Raw genomic sequence first — 17296 nt, forward strand, 5'->3', positions numbered from 1 at the left:
CAGAACGACCATCATTAAAAAGTCTACAAATAATAAATGCTGGACAGGGTGTGGAGAAAAGGGAACCCTCCTACATTGTTGGTGGGAATGTTAGTTGGTACAGCCACTATGGAAAACAATATGGAGGTTCCTCAAAAAACTAAAAATAGAATTACCATATGATTCAGCAGTCCCACTCATTGGCATATATCCAGACAAAACTCTAAATTCAAAAAGATACATGCACCCCTATGTTCATAGCAGCACTATTTGCAATAGCCAAGACATGGAAACAACTTAAATGTCCATAAACAGATGAACAGATTAAAAAAAAAGATGTGGTATATATACAATGGAATACTACTCAGCCATAAGAAAAGAATGAAATAGTTCCATTTGCAGAAACATGAATGGACCTAGAGATTATCATACTAAGTGAAGTAAGTCACTTACATATGGAATCTAAAATATGACACAAATGAAACTATCTAGGAAACAGAAACAGACCCACAGACATGGAGAACAGACTGTGGTTTCCAAGGGCGGTGGTGGGGGGGGGTGGTGGGAGGTGGGAGTTGGAGTTGGAGTTTGGGGTTAGCTGATGCAAACTATTTTACATAGAATGAATAAAAAACAAGGTCCTACTGTATAGCACAGGGAACTATATTCAATATCCTGTGATAAACCAGAATGGAAAAGAATATAGAAAAGAATGTATATATGTACAACTGAATCACTTTGCTGTACAGCAGAAATTAACACAACATTGTAAATCAACTATTATACTTCAGTAGAGAGAGAGAGAGAGAGAGGTGAGTAGGTGGCCAATAGCCCAGCCTGGAAGTGAATTACAACACTTTACCCACGTTCCATTGGCTGAACCCAATCACGGGGCTCCAACTTTACTGCAAGGGAGGCTGGAAAATATAGTTTTCCTATATGCTCAAGTAGGAAAAAGTTACAATGGGATTCAGTGAATATTTTAAATGACATTTGGCACATCTACTATTTGCAAACTGCTGTACTGGGGAGTAAGAGCAGCAGATGAATTCCCTCCTCCAAGCTCTTTCCAGGAGCTTCCAACCTAGTGAATGATGGCAACTATATATGCAAATAATCGATTACAGATAGATTTGACATATGATATTATGGAGGGTCTGAGCTCTGGAAATACTGAGCTCCTGAAGCATGTTGAGGGGAAAAAATGCAGTGAAGAAAGGGATGAGCTTTTACAAGTAAATATGAGGAAAAGAGTTCCAGGCGGAGAAAGAGTTTTGAGAAAAGGAAGTGTTTGAAAGATGGCGGGGGCCCATGTGGCTGGCATATAACTCATGTGACATATGATAAGCTTGAAAAAGGGAGGGAGCAGGGTTCTGAATGTCATGGCTTAGAGTTTGAAATGATCTGTGTACAGCAGGTAGAAGCAGCAGAAGTTTGTTTCGAGAATGCAGTCAAGAGGCACTGAGGTTCTAAACTGAGGACATTCCCAGGTCACTACTTGATTCCATGCCCCTTAAAAGCAAGTACTATGTCTTCGTCAACTCCTTTTCCTTTTAATTTTGTTTTTAATTTCCTTCCCTTCCTACTTAGGACACAGAGGGCTCACTTGGTCGGTGTTGATTGACAGAACAGCTGCCCAAATAAATGTGTGACTCGGACCCTTCTGACAATAGCAAACACCACAAGGACGCTGATAACTGCCCCATAGGGAGGGGATTCACACACAAAATTTAAGGAGAGGAACAAGTAGCAAATAATGGACAGCGTGCGCCTTTTTAGAGCTGAGACAACACATCACTCATTCAGCAGGAAAAGAGTACGATTTACAGGCCAAGGCCCAAGAAATGAGAACAGAAAGGCTGTCCTTCCATTTTTGGTATTTACACGCCCCGTGTGGCAGGAAGGACCTTCGCCTTGGTTTCTGGGATGGTGAAGCTCTCATCTGCCTCCACTGGTTTCCAGCCGATTGGTCTCAGACAATCCAGCTGCCCACTCCATTTCTTCATCCAGATGCACTGCTGTTGACAGCTACCTCCTCCAGATTATAAGGAGGTAAAAGAAGATGGATGGAAAAGCCCTTTGAGAAGATGAAAGTCCTAAATAATATATAAAGTACCCATTTTAATGGAAAGTGTGGCCTTCAGGTAGAAAGCGCAAGAAATGGAAGCGCGACACTGGTTAAAAGAGGAATGAAACCGAAGGCTTTATTCTCACCAGCCTAAGAAACGCACCGCGTGCTTGGCCTGTGTGCGGCACAGGCTTCAAGTGCCAGCTGATTTGGACAGAGAGCATCTTCAGCGGCAACAGAACCAGTTTCAGACCCAAAGCAGCTTCCGCCTTGGGCTTTACAGTGGTGATTAGCTTCTCTTATTCAGCACCCGAGGGATTGGCTCACACCACCTTGTAGGGCAACTTAATTAAAGAATTAGATAAACAGTGCAATGCCTCCCTCTCTGAATCAAGCCAAAGTGTCACGAAAAATAAAACAATTAAGCAGAAACAAAGGCCCCGATAAAGTATTCAAGCAGAACAAGTTTATACAAAAACATAATGAGGGTTTATTATTACAAATCAAAAGGCCAAGAGGCAGCACGCTGAGTTCTCCATGGCTACTTTTATCCGGCTCACCTATAATGCAAGAGCCCCGAGATGGGGAAATGAATAATTACGCACAAACCACAATATGCCACGCGTGTGTCCTGCACTGAGCTTTCCCGAGAGCTTTGATAGGCTACATCTCGTTTAATCCTTCCAGCAACCTCTCTGAAATGGGTTTTAGTTTTTCGGATAATGAAACAAAGGTACCGGAAGTGTATGTGGTTTGCCCAAGTTTGCAGAATTATGAAGTAACAACCAGAACTAAAACCCAGACAGCTCCCCCCAAAACCCAGCCCTGTGCTGTGGTTGTAGGTTGACCTCCCTACCCTCCTCCTCTTCCACGATTCCCGCCCACGCTGGACCCTACATGGCCCCGATGATGCACTCCATTTCTATAACTCATCTTTGAGGCTAAAATTTTGAGATGAGAAGAAAGAGATGAAATATGGAAATGTTGCGAACTGTCAGAAGGAGGACCTCACCCTCTGTAGTTTGAACCAATTAGTGATTCTTATAGAGGAAAGTTCAGAATGGATAGCAGATGCTATTAGGCAATATTTCTGGGCAAACAAGGTTGTTAAATATGCTACCCAGTGGGGTGGTCCATTCCTCCTATTGAACCACCACCAACTTTGCCTCTGACTCTAAGGCTCCATCCTCTACTCTGAGAATTGCTGATACGGAGGGATTCGGTCGATGATAACGGATGCATATGAGGTTGAAAATCAATAAATACCAACCTCAAAGGCAGTATAACTTGTGAGCTTAGAAAACGCCCTGTGTCCTGAGTTCTGTTGTTGTTGTTTTGCTTTGAAGGAAATGGAGACGAAATGTCAGATCTAAGATGCTGAAGAAAAAAAAAAGGCAGAATTTGGAGATAGAGATAGGTTGACGGTGAAGAAAAAATCCTATAGATGTAGACACCCACATCAGGCAGGACCCGAGCCTCATAACCAGGAGAACAGGGTTATTGATGGCAATAAATGGGAACACTGGAGTCAATGTATAGCTTAAGTGGAGATGACCCAAAGGTTTCTAGAAACACGTAATAGTGAGTAACTGACATGACAAAGAGAGTAAAGGTGAGGTCAGAAACATAGGAAAGGGTCAAATGCAGACTCAGAGAGAAAACATGGGTGATCCGTGGGCAAGGAGGAAAAAACAGTGAAGGGTAGCAGGATAAAACAGCTAAAGAAATGAAGAAAGGAAACCAAACCAAGAATCTTTATTTTAAAACCTAAATCAGTCAGGATCCCAGCAGGATATGAGTGGTACACTCACGCTGGGAGCAGGGTTTATGAAAACAGCTCTTACAAGCAGGGAGGCAGGGCATTGGGAATCTACATGTGAGACTGCAGCATCCCAAGACTAGTACGGGCTGAGGAGCTGTCCCCACCCCAAGGTTTGAAGGGATGTAAGCAGAGAATAATGACCAGATCCTAGAAGGTGAGACTTACAGGGAGAGAACCAACTTGTTGGGGCCGTGATCTTTGATTAAGGAGCACACCGATTTGAGGTTACCCTGCAGGGGGGGTTCTGGGGACTCAAGACCCCAATCACACCCCCTTCTTCTCCCCTCCATGATCCCTTCCTGGGGCTCCGCATTGGACAGATCCAACCAGAAACCACACTCTTGAGGGTGCCATTGGTGTAATTCATGCAAGTCAGCCACAGAGCTAAGGAAAGAAAGGGGAAAAAGTACACATGAAAGATGCCCAGCATAGAAGCCAATGGGACAAGCATCAATGTCTCTGGTCCAGAGTCTAACCTTGGTACAGAGAACCAAACAATCTCCAGCTATGACATCTGAGTGCCAAGGGCACGGAAGGACTAACTACATTTCAAAGCTCTGTGTGGAAGAACCCCAAACTGATTTCACTTAGCAGTCATCTACTCCTCAAAACAAATACATATCATTTACGTTTGGTGTCTGTTAGAAAGAATATTAACACCCAGAATAGACTTTAACGAATCTGTTAAGGAAAGCAGCAAAATATCACCCAGCAAAAATTCAACTCCTTAATTAGTAGTCACAAAAAAAGCCCTAACGTGTTTTTGCCACCACGAGTTACAGAAACCTCATTCAGCCAAACTAAAAAGTCAGGCTCTTGGCTGTCAGACCTCCCAGCTGCAGGGCCGGCCACTCTGTGGGCAACCGGTCTACATTCACTGCCCTAACTCACTAAGAGCCTCTCTCTGTAAACACTGAACTGGCCCAGTCCATCTCCTCTAGTCAATTGAGAGTTCTCTTTGGAACACGGCATGCTGAGGTTTAGAAAATAAATACCAGCGGTTTTTTTTTTTTTTTTTTTTTTTTGGTTTTTTAAATGTGCCCAAGAATTACGGATGCCGTAATTGCTGTCCCACGTGGTCACCATTTAAAGTTTCCGATGATCCTGCACCACTCATTTATTAAAGACTATTTGATTTAGAATGTAATAATAAAAAAAGATGTTTTTCTACCTATGGCATCAATTATGCAGATTGGCTTTTCTGGGGGGAGACAAGTAATGAGACATCATCAGTATTCTTTGAATTTCTAACTTAATTCACACAGTTACCATGATAGTATAACTTATTATTGGGTACCCGAGGTTGATGAATTCTCCACAGGCTGTCAGTAATTATTCTTGAGTATCTATTATGAGGACACAGAAAATTGCTATTATGTGCTGACTCAGGAGTGTGTGTGAACCCTCTGCTACCCTCCCTTTTCCTTCTCCAGGCTCTGAGATTTCACTGCGATCTATCTTAGCTGATTCACTCAAAAAAGTTCTATTAAATTTCAAATTATCTCATCACACTACTGATGGTATATTAAGACATAAATAAAAGGACGTATCGGCATGATTTATTGGGTGCATGTCACCCCACAGGAAGAAAATGTGAAATGAAACCCCAGGATGATATAAGTAGCAACGAAAAATATTTCAGGGAATTTCTGTGCTGCCTCATCTTATGAGGCCACGAATGCACATTTTGGTGGAATGTGAGAGACCCAAGCACAGGACCGCTGTCCCTGTGACCCCGTCGAAGTCTGGACACTTTGGATGCAAGTGAATGCAACCCAAGTGCTTCTGAACAAAGCAAAAAGGGAAGTGATTGGCTCTCGTAACTGAGATGTTAGGGCCTTGGGAACGGCAGAAACTCACATGAATGACATCATCCGTTGCCCTCCCCACCTTCAAGGTGACTTGTTCCCCATGTATTGGTCTTGTTCTCACTTATCAAGGTCCTATCTGTCCTTGAGGCATGAGGAGGAGAGGCCTGGGTGACCTTGGGTGTGGTCGTCTGAGCTCAGGGCCTGGGACAGAGCATGAGCCCATAGGACAGCTTCTCCAAGGAAGGCAACGTTGTCCCCAGGAGAAGAGCAGGAAGGAATGATGAGGGGACCAAATCAGAAAATGTCCTTGGAGATTCTAACCCCACAGGCCCAGAAGCCTCCCCTCCAGATGGAGGCATCGGATTTCTTTAGGGGTCCAGGGAGGCGGAGAGGGGGTCCTGAGCAGATGCACTGAGAGTTGTGAGGCTTCTCTCCTGTCTTCTGGTGTTTCCCAGGCATCCTGGATGTTCCCTGGCTTGTAGCTGCATCCTCCGATCTCTGCCTCATCTCCACACAGGCTTCTCTCCCCTGTGTTTATCTCTGCATCTCTTCTCTCCTCATAAGGACACCAGCCACATTGGATTAGGGGCTCACTCGGCTCCAGTATGATTTCATCTTAATGTATATCTTCATGACATCTGCACAGACTTAGTTCCAAATAAGGTCACATTCATGGGTACCATACCTTTTATGGGGACAATTCAACTCACAACACCAAGGTGACTGGAGTCAAAAAAAATTGCATGGACAAGTTAGACAGGTAAGGAAGACTTTATTCAAGATTTTGCAATGGAGATGAGATCAAGACTGTTGAAATAGGTGGCAGAGATCAAAATCAGCCCCATGGAAATAAAAAGGGTGAGTTTTTAAACTCAGGAGTGAGCTGGTGGAAAAGTACGAGTATTAAAAAACGTTACTGAGGTGTTTGGTCAATGTGATGAGGCGTCTGTGTTGGCTGATTATTGCTCATGGAACTTAGGCTCCTACCCACCCACAGAGACTGGCAGACAGGGCACCACCTTTCCCGATCGTTGTATTTCTAAGGGATGGCTCCCAGGTCCTTGAGAAAGATATTGCTGGGTTGCAGAAGACTTACATCCCAAAGGGGCAGAGACAGGTTTCTAAAGGAAACGCAAATTTCTAAAGGAAATGCTCTAAGAAAAGGGAGGTCAGGGGCCTGTGGTCAGGAAGAAACAAGCTAAGGAGAACATTAAAGTGATCTTTGTCACTGGTTAGTCCCAGAGGTCATGGCTTCAATGATGTGCAATGGTTACAGGTATGGACACCCCTGTCCCCGCACCAGCCTCACACCAGGAGCAGCCCTTTCCATGCATTTCAGTGTGCTCTGACTTCAAGGTCTTCATGTAGCTGCTGGAATTTGCAAGAAATTCTAAAGACCAGGTGAAGGAGTTTATAAGGAGACAGGAATGAAGGCAAAACAGCTAATTTTGAGGAGCTGGAACATCCAAAAGCAGTGTTAGAAGAGACGAGAGTAGAAGTTAGAAGCATTTTTAAAGTGTCTGAAACAGTCTCAAAAATTGAGGTTGATTTCATGCAGTGCCTTATGGTCTCAAACTGTTCTGCGGACAAAAGGCTTGTTACTTTCTGGTTCTTTGAGGTGCTTGGGAAGTGTCCACCCACAGAGTATAACCTACAATCACCTGTCCCTTTCGCTGTCCTCATGCAGAGCAAGAGGCAGAGCAAGAGACAGAGGAAGAGGGGCTGGGGAAAGGAAAGGGAAGATTGTCATCTGTCACTAAATGACAAACTGAGTGGTTGTCTTTCCAAATTAAAGAGCAGCACACACTCAAAGACATCTTCAGCTGCTCGAGATAAACTCAGGATGCCCCAGGGACCATGCGCTCTTGACCACATGTTATCTTTGGTCCATAGATCTTAATCTTTCTCAATTAAAAAAAAAAGTGATGCAGTAAGGCTTGCAAAGAGGTCTACTGGGACATGAATGAATAAAACAACCCTCTTATCCTCTTCTGCTTGAAAAGAACTCTACTGGAAAGCCTCAGAGAAGACCTAGAGATACCAAGCTGGGAAACGTTCAATTGTAACCAGTGTATTTCTAGGGGGGGCTAAGGCTCTCAGGGAAGGGTTGGCAAACTTTTGCAGTGAAAGGCCACAGAGTACACATTTTTGGCCTTGCAGGTCACGTGGTCTCTGTGGCCACTACTCAGCTCAGTGGTTGTAACACAAAAGTCGCCGTGTAGACACGGTGACAATGAAAGGACATGACTGTGTTCCAATCACACTTAGTCAATGACACTGAAATCTGACTTTCATGTGCAACATTATCTTTCTTTTGATTTTTTCCCCAATCACTTAAAAATGTAAAATCTGCTCTGAGCTTGCCAGCTGTACAAAAACAGCAATGAGCTAGATTTGGCCCGCAGGCTGTAGATAGACCCCTGGCGAAATGGAAAAAAAAAAAGGAAACGCAAGGCCCACGAATGCCCAGCGCATTTCATTTTCTTGTTTCTCATCAAAACATGAGCCAGTCATAGGGGCGATGTCCCAGCACCCACACTCACAACAAGAGACAGAGAGAGGCAGGTCCTAGGTCGTTTTATTGGTGTCCCTGCCTCCTGAGTGCCTAACCCCACACAAAAGCGATCATTAATTAACACGCTCACCACGTGTTTACCGAAGGCCTGTTCTGAGTCAGGCATGCACAAGACACTCAACCTACGTACAGCAGAGGCCCAAACCCTTGGCCTCATGGAGCCCACCCCATGCTGTTGTCCTTTAACCTAAGTGAATGTTAAAGTCACTGATGAGGCCCTCAAAACTACAGATAGTGGGTATTTCCCAAAATGCCCCTCAGATCAATTAAACCAGCATCTCTGAGATGGGACACAGCCACCCTTCCCTGCCACGTTGACTTGCTTTTGAAACCTTCCACAACCCACACGGCAGCCTGTAGAGCGGGTTTAATTGCTTCGGGGTGGCCTGGGCACAGGTAGTTTTTAAAAACTCTCCAGGTGATGCTAAAGTGCAGGTCGGATTGTGAACACCAGCCTGGAGCTTCTAAGGAGGCAGGTTTCATGCATGGGACTCACGGGGCCCATCAGTCACGCCAACACCTAAAAGCAGCTTGGGGAGGAGTCCATCCCCCCCCCAGCCCCCGCCCACACCCCCAGCCTGCTCGCGACTTCACGTGAATGGGGCCAGAATGTTCTAGCCTCAGCCAGTCCCTCCGATCCCCAGACCCTCCGCACCCAGGTTCAAGTCTCCTAGCATCTCACCTTGAGATCCAATTGTCTCAATTACTCCCCTTGCTCCATAAGGTCATAGCTCAGTTTCTCCTTTCCCCCCAAAATACAGCCTTGAAAACATAGCCTTCTTACTATTAAGATCTGTGCAGAGCAGTGGTTCTCAAAGTGTGGTCCCTGATCTAGCAGCGTCCGGATCACCTGGAAGCTGATTAGAAACGCATATTCCTAGCCTCACCCCAGACCTACGAATCAGGGACTCTGAGGGCGGCTCGCAGCAAACTGTTTTTTTCATTTGTTTGTTTGTTTTTGTTATTGTTTTGTAGTTAATTTACAATGTTGTATTAGTGTCAGGTGTACAGCAAAGTGATTCAGTTATAATCTATATCTGTATTCTTTTTCAGATTCTTTTCCATTATAGCTTATTATAGGGTATTGAGTATAGTTCCTTGTTGGTTACCCATGTTATACATAGTAGTGTGTATATGTTAATCCCAAACTCCTAATTTATCCCCCACTTTCCCTTTTGGGAACCGTAAGTTTGTTTTCTATGTCTGTGAGTCTATTTCTGTTTTGTAAATAAGTTCATGTGTATCATATTTTAGATTCCACATATAAGTGATATCATATGATATTTGTCTTTCTCTGTCTGACTTACTTCACTTAGTATGATGATCTCTAGGTCCACCCATGTTGCTGCAAATGGCAGAATTTCATTCTTATTTTATGGCTGAGTAATATTCCATTGTATATATGTGCCACATCTTCTTTATCCATTCATCTGCTGATGGACATTTAGGTTGCCTCCACATCTTGACTATCGTAAATAGTGCTGGAATGAACATTGAAGTGCATATATCTTTCCAAATTAGAGTTTTTAACAATCCCTCCAGGTGATTCAGAAGCACATTTGAGATTTGAGAACCAATGGCACAGAGAAGTGAAGAGTATTGTGAATTTTGAAGATGTCACTAAATCAATTAGCAATTTTTGGGAAAAAAAAAAATAAGCTGTGGACTAAAGCTTGGGGAGCGAGGTGTTTCAGAATTTTAGCTTTTGATCCCTTAGAACACTCAGACTGTAACTTGAAAGATGGTAGAACTCTTTCAGACTTGAATCCTGCGACCGGCAACATCATGGATGCACCTGGAGAATATCATGTTAAGTGAAATAAGCCAGACACAGAAAAACAATCACTGTGTGATCTCACTTATGGGGGGGGACTCTAAAAAGGTCAAACTCATAGTAGCAGAGAGTAGAATGGTTGTTACCAAGAGCAGAGAGGTAAGGAAAATGGGATGTCGGTCAAAGGGCATAAGCATCCAGTTATAAGATAAACAAGTCCTGGAGAGATAATGAACAGCACAGTGATTATAGTTAACAATACTGTATTGTGTACTTGAACTTCGCTAAGAGAACAGATCTCAAGTATTGTCACCACACACACACACACACACACCCCATGGTGACTATGTGAAGTGACGGGTATGTTTATTAGCTTGATTGTGGTAATCATTTCACAATGTATACATATATGAAAACACCAGTCTGTACACCTTAAATATATACAATTTTTATTTGTCAATCATACTTCAACAGAGCTGGGAGGAGAAAGCAAGGGAGCTCTTTCAGCCCAAAACTGCAGCGTTGGGGGTTACATCTCCTGAATTAGAATATTCTCAAACTAGATTATATAAAACATATCACAAGGACATTTCCATCATTTCTAGGTCACCAGCATAGAACTTAATTGGAGAATGGAAGACAGAGCCGTCTCCGGCTTACTGGAAAATTAAAACTCCTGTGAGAGGGTTTGGGGGTGGCAGGTGGAGTGGGAATTGGGCCGCGGCGTCACATGTAAAGTTGCAGAGAGTGTGGCCAGCCAGGAGCCAGTAACCTGAAGGCTAACACACCTGCCACTCTAGGTTGGGCTTATCTAATCCTGGTGTTTGGATTCTCTGTTTTCAGAGGCTTCGTTAACTGTGTTGTCACTGCCCCCATGTCAGCGAATATGGAGGCCTCGGCGGGACGCAAGGGCACGGGGTCTGCACGGCCACGGTCAGGGATAAACAGTGCCGGATGCTAGCCAACGTGGTAAGGATGGATTTTAATCCGTAACACAGCGTTGCTCTAGCGAAGAGAGTCCACTGTGAATTCCGCTTCAGTTTGTACAGAGGGGATGGGGCATTTTAAAAGGAGAAGGAGATGAGGGGGAGGGAGCCGTAGGGGCTTGAGAAGAGTGAGGGAACTGAACAATGACGGGGGGGAGGGGGCAAGGGGACTTCTTCCAGGGGAGAACCAGCTGGGTTTGGCTCCCCCCCTCCCACAGAGGCCGGGACACAGGCACCCTACCTTCAGGTGCTCAAATGAGGTCACTTGTCTTTGCATTTGGGGACATAGCAGGCCTATGTCAGTGTGTGTGTGTGTGTGTGTGTGTGTGAAAAAGAGACAGAGAGAGAAAGAGAAGAACAGCGCTACAATTTCTCAAACCCACCAGAGAAATGGTATCAGGGGAAAATAAGCAGAGAAAAATGAAGAAGCCTCTCAAAGACATTTTTATCTCAGAGAAAGTGGGGCACCACCCACGGCTGCCTCCACCCGGGAGAGAACTTGTTTAGAAAACGCAGCTACACCATGAACCTTAGAAGAAAGTTTCACAGAGGCATCTCCTTTTAACTTCAGTGAGAGAAACCCAGCACTAAATATTCCAAACTGCTGCTCTAAATTTGTCAAAGAGACCAAAGAAACGGCAGAAGAGTTAAAGGCACGGTCATCTAAACACAACAGACGGTAGGAAGCCTGTCTCCTGGGGGGAAAAATCTTGAAAAACAATCAGCGCACAGCAAATATTATTAAGTGGCAAAAGCAAACACAGTAAAATGCAGGTGGAAAATAGATTCTCAGCTGTAACCAGGCTAGGAAAACAAGACATGTAAGAAACTGTAAGAGACTTCCGAATATAATTAGCAGGGCAAGCAGAAACAAAAGCTCACGAACGCAGAAGGTATAGAGTGAAAAGGCGCCCAGGTGTATAATGAATGAAAAACAAGGAGAGGAATAAAATACTTCGCAGATTTTGACACTCATTCTCTTGTTCCTATTAAATTCCAATTGGAATCAAAGTTATACACTCAGAAGAACAGCAGGCTTAAGAAGACATAACATGAATACATGTATAAAAATCAATTCTTACCCAAGAAATTTAATCGAATCAAGATTCTCTCTGGTCTTTTTTTTCCCCTCATGTCTGTCCACGTTAGATTTGATAAGCCCCTGTGCTCAGAGAAACCCATACGTGTAAGGACATGAAGTCTGTTAATTGCTCAAGACACCAGCACCTACGAGGCTCAAGGATGCTACAAGTGAAAGCCAGTGAGCCCCAGGGAAAACTTCCCCCAGGTTCTGCGGTTACCAGGGGCAAAAGATGACCTCACGGCTGGTGCCTTGAACATTTTCCTGACTCAGGGGAGGGCAGTTCCCAGGGAGCTGGCATGACCAGCAGGAGGGGTACGGATGCCAATCAAGAGGTCTGCAAAGCCACACGCCGAGTTTCCCGTGGTGTTCTGAAGGGTGTGTGCAGACCAGTGGTTCTCAGCAGCAGGGCTCTGGTCCAGGGGCAGCTGACAATGTATGCAGACACTTTTGTCACACCGGGGGGCAGGAGGGGCAGCACAGACATCCAGGGACTAGGCATCTGACAGGACAGGCGCCCACAGCAGATCCATCCAGCCCCAAACATCCCTAAGCCTGAGATCGAGAAACCATGGCGTAGACCGAGAAAGAAAAACACTGCTGAAAAGTGAAAAGGACTCGGCTGATGGCAGAAGGATTCATATTAATTATTAGAGTATGACGGAGAAACAGCAAACAGAATCTCTAGCATTGTGTGTGAATGTTAGTATGGGCAGGTACGTGCCGAGAGGAAAAGAAGACAGAGGTCTGGGCACAGGATGCGTAAGAAGTCACGCGATGCCCTCTACGCAATACTTTCAGGTTGGACTGGACGTTTGAGATTTCTCATGAAATAAGATATGCAAACTGTGTAGAGTGAGGGGGTTGGCCTGAACCCCTGTGTGAGTCACATACGATAGGCTGCCAGGGAGAAGACAGAGGCCAGTTGAATTAAAAACACCTCAGTGAGATATCACGTCACACCAGTCAGAACGGCCATCAATAAAAAGTCTACAAATAATAAATGCTGGAGAGGGTGTGGAGAAAAGGGAACCCTCCTGCACTGTTGGTGGGAACGTAAGTTGGTGCGGTCACTATGGAAAACAGTATGCAGGTTCCTAAAAATCCTAAAAATATACTTACCATATGATCTAGCAATCCCACTCCTGGGCATATATTCAGAGAAAACTATAATTCAAAAAGATACATGTACCTCAATGTTCACTGCACACTATTTACAATAACCAAGACATGGAAGCAGCCTAAATGTCCATCAGCAAATGAGTGGATACAGTTATGCAAGGTGAAAAAGTCCTAGATATCTGCTGTATAATATAGTGTTTATAGTTAACAACATGGTATGGTGTACTTAAAAGTTTATTAAGACATGGATCTCATGCTAAGTGTTCTTACCACACACACACACACACACAGACCCCCAAAAAAAAAGACACAAGGAAACTTTTGGAGGCAATAGATATGTTTACTTCCTTGATTTTGATGATGGTATCACATGTGTATGCAGTGTTTTCTATATCAATGATGCCTCAACAAAGCTGTAAAAATACATAATCCTATAAATAAATAAACAAAATTCTTGCTCTGGTGTATCTGTAATAAATGTCCATAAATTGGCTCAACATGAAATTTCCTTGAGCAGTTTGACTGTGTGATAATTTGATGGCATTTATACATTTTAAACAAGATTTTGCCTTCCCTTCCTCCATATGCCAGTCAAGAAATAATTTTACTGTATGAGTTGCAGCTTTCATCCTTGCTATAAGAGAAAAATGAGAAACAGAAATGGGAATATGGCTTAATGACATAGGAATATATGATAGGCTTATTTGTCTACAGGATATTAATAAAGGCTTAGATTTACATAGAGAAAAAAAAAGATGTAGTATACACATACAAGGGAATATTACTCAGCCATAAAAATTAATGAAATAATGCCATTTGCAGCGAGGGATGGACCTAGAGTTTAGCACACTAAGTAAAGTAAGTCAGAGAGAGAAAGACACATCTCATATATCACTTATATGTAGAATCTAAAAACATGATACAAGTGAACTTATTTACAAAACAGAAATAGACTCAGACATAGAAAAAAACTTATGGTTACCAAAAGGGAAAATTAGGGGGAGGGATAAATTAGGAGTTTGAGATTAACATATACTCACTACTATATATAAAAAAAAACCAACAAGGACCTACTGTATACACAGAGAAATATATTCAATATCTTGTAATAACCTATAATGGAAAAGAATCTGAAAAAGAATATATATGTGTGTGTATGTATATATAACTGAAGCACTTTGCTGTACGCCTGAAACTAACACAACATTGTAAATTAACTATACTCCAATTTTAAAAATAGGTAAAAATAAAAGAGAATGACAGGTAATATTGGAAGATTTTTAAAAAGAAAAAAAGAAAAACATCTCAGTGGCCGCCTGGCTGCCAGAAGGAAGATTCACAGTCCCTCAGTCAATCAAGGACAAGATATGGGATCCTTAGGTTGCTGGTTTATAGGTTCTCAAAGTAAAGCTCTTTGCAGTGTTGCAGGAGCAGTTTCTTCCAAGAAGAAGACTGAAAGGGGGAAGCTTCTGAAAAGGGAAGAATTAACCTGAATCTGTTGATTCACCTAGATGGAAACCTAGACATTGCAGCAACATGAGCCTATGAGCATCGTATGAAAAGCTTCTTCCCAGATTCTTGATTTAAAGGTGATGCTTTGGGACCTCCCTCATAGCTCTCTCAGACCCTGAAGGCTTACACTCTAACAATTGTGCACAGGACAACTGACCACATCAGAAAGAAGGGACTCTTAGGGCCTGGGCTTCATCTACCTTGTGCTGACGTGCCCTTAAAGAGCCAAACCCAACAGCAAATTTAATAAATCCCACAGACTGTGCTTTTTAGTCCAAATCGAGTGTGTCCCACTAGTGGATTCTGTTTTATCGTGCTTTAAGCAGTCTCTCTGGAACTCTCTGAGTAACTGTGCTTTTTTATTATTTTTTTCATTTTTAACAAATTCATGTTCACTGATCCGTAGATGTTGTGAGACCATCATAAATCCCTTCAATACCAGGCGTGCTTTCAGAGATTTTATTTTTGGTTGCTCCCAATATTCTCATCTACTTTGATGTGAAGCAAAGCCTTTACACAAATTTCAAAAGGCTACAACATTAAAAGGATTACAACGGCAAGATGTCAACAATTTTGCACAATGAACTGAGAAATGTTTCTGAAAACTGCTCTTTATGAAAAGAGCCTACACTCTAGTTATCCTGAATCTGCACCAATCTTCTTGCAATGCTGTCCTTAAGAGCATGTAAACAGCTTTTTGTTCCATTACAATGGCTGGAACAATTTAAAAATAAAGTTGGAAATGACATCTCAATAAGTGAATTAAAAATGGAGAGTGGCATTTTAATAAGATCAGAGCACCTATAGCTTGTCATCATCTTTCCAAATCTATTTACTTGGAGGTTCATTTGGATTGAACTACCAGAAAATACCATACTGACCCAGAGGTACCTTAAAAATTATACTAAAATAAAAATGGCTGCTTCAAAAATGTTTATATATATATAATCTTTATTTTGTCATATAGTCTTTTCAATAATGGTAAAATTGTTACTTATTTTGGAGAATTCCTTAGTTTTCATCAAATGCTCACGAATGTTACTTCTTATAATCATTGACTTCAATTTTCTCTCTAAAATGAGTTCTAAGAAATGCACAGAAGTATGCCCTGGGAATCCGGTTTTCATTTCAGATGACCAGATAAAAACCCATGAAAATTTTAATGCTTGCGCAATCTAAAAAAAAGTTTGATTTTAAACAGGAAAATTATACCCAGACTATAACATACATTCAATAAATTTGAATATCATCTATTTAATATTCTATTTCAAATTTGCATATGATCCAAGTAATTAACAAAAGACTGACAACAGTTGGTCTAAAAACCACCTATAAATACTTCAAATCTACCATACACTTTTATATAGAACTATCACCATGTCATTTAAATATTAATTTTCATACAAATAAGTTCATAGAAAAACTCCTTACTGGAAATGAACATAAGAATTACACTAATCAAGCGTGTAATAGGAAAGGATTAAAATATTTCCCACTTAAATAATGCTAACAAAAATTCTTTGGAAAAGTCTGCAGGCCAATGGACAAAAAGTCAGAATTACAAAATACTTATTTCTGTTTAGTACTGGTCTAGAGTTTTTGATTTTCCAAAAAGCAAAAGGAGAAAAGGTAAAGGAGGGAGAAAACCAATATTCCACAAGCACCTACCACATTCCAGTCCTTTACTGATGGTCCTATGCTTGGTCCTTTTTATCAAGTTATTTCATTGCAAGAGTAATTGCATGGGATATAGACTCTTACATATGCGAATCTAGGCATATCACGTTAACTTACCCAATGTCTGACAGCTACACTTGTGGTAAATACAGTTTGGTTTTCCCCAGTGTCATACTTTTTTGGTAATCTCACAATTTTCCAAATACCTATAGGAAACAACCTTATGTGGTTTTATGTACTCCATCGTTTTTAAAATTCATTTGATCACAGAACTCTTTCATTTTCCTACAATTAGATGTTAAAGGAACAGTAAACTATACCAGTCTTTCCAGTGTGGGTGAATTGAACATATTACTGGAAAATACAAACCAAATGATTTGTCAAGGACACTCAAAACAAGCTCCTAGGAGGGACCTGGCTCTAGTATGATGTCGCATTTCACCTCTTGGCTTTTTAATGTTCTCAGACTCTCAACTTGCTTCAAACGATTCCTGATGACCTGCTATGGCTTAATTGGCTACTCTCTTTAGAAATATTTGCAAAGTAATGAGAGGAATGGGGAGAATTCCCTCCTTTAACACAAAGGGAAGATCTGTGGGAGGAGTTACAGGGCTCCATTGGAGTAGCTAAGCTTTCCAGGTGCATCTCAAAACCCAGCACCCCCAAGGTTACCTGATCAGCATATCTTGGGTCTTGGGTACCCACATGACCCAATTGCAACTTCACTCCCTCTTTAGAAAATGTGAACAACAAGATGCCACTTTCCACAGATGTATAGAAATGCTTAACAATTGAATGAGCTGTTTTTAATGCAATTTGAGCTGCACATACAAAGATGTAGAAGAAGAGGTTTAAAAATGTAAGGTACTCCTATCTGGTAAAGTCATTG

The sequence above is a fragment of the Hippopotamus amphibius genome, chromosome 14 (genome assembly GCF_030028045.1).
Source record: "Hippopotamus amphibius kiboko isolate mHipAmp2 chromosome 14, mHipAmp2.hap2, whole genome shotgun sequence".
NCBI lineage: Eukaryota > Metazoa > Chordata > Mammalia > Artiodactyla > Hippopotamidae > Hippopotamus > Hippopotamus amphibius.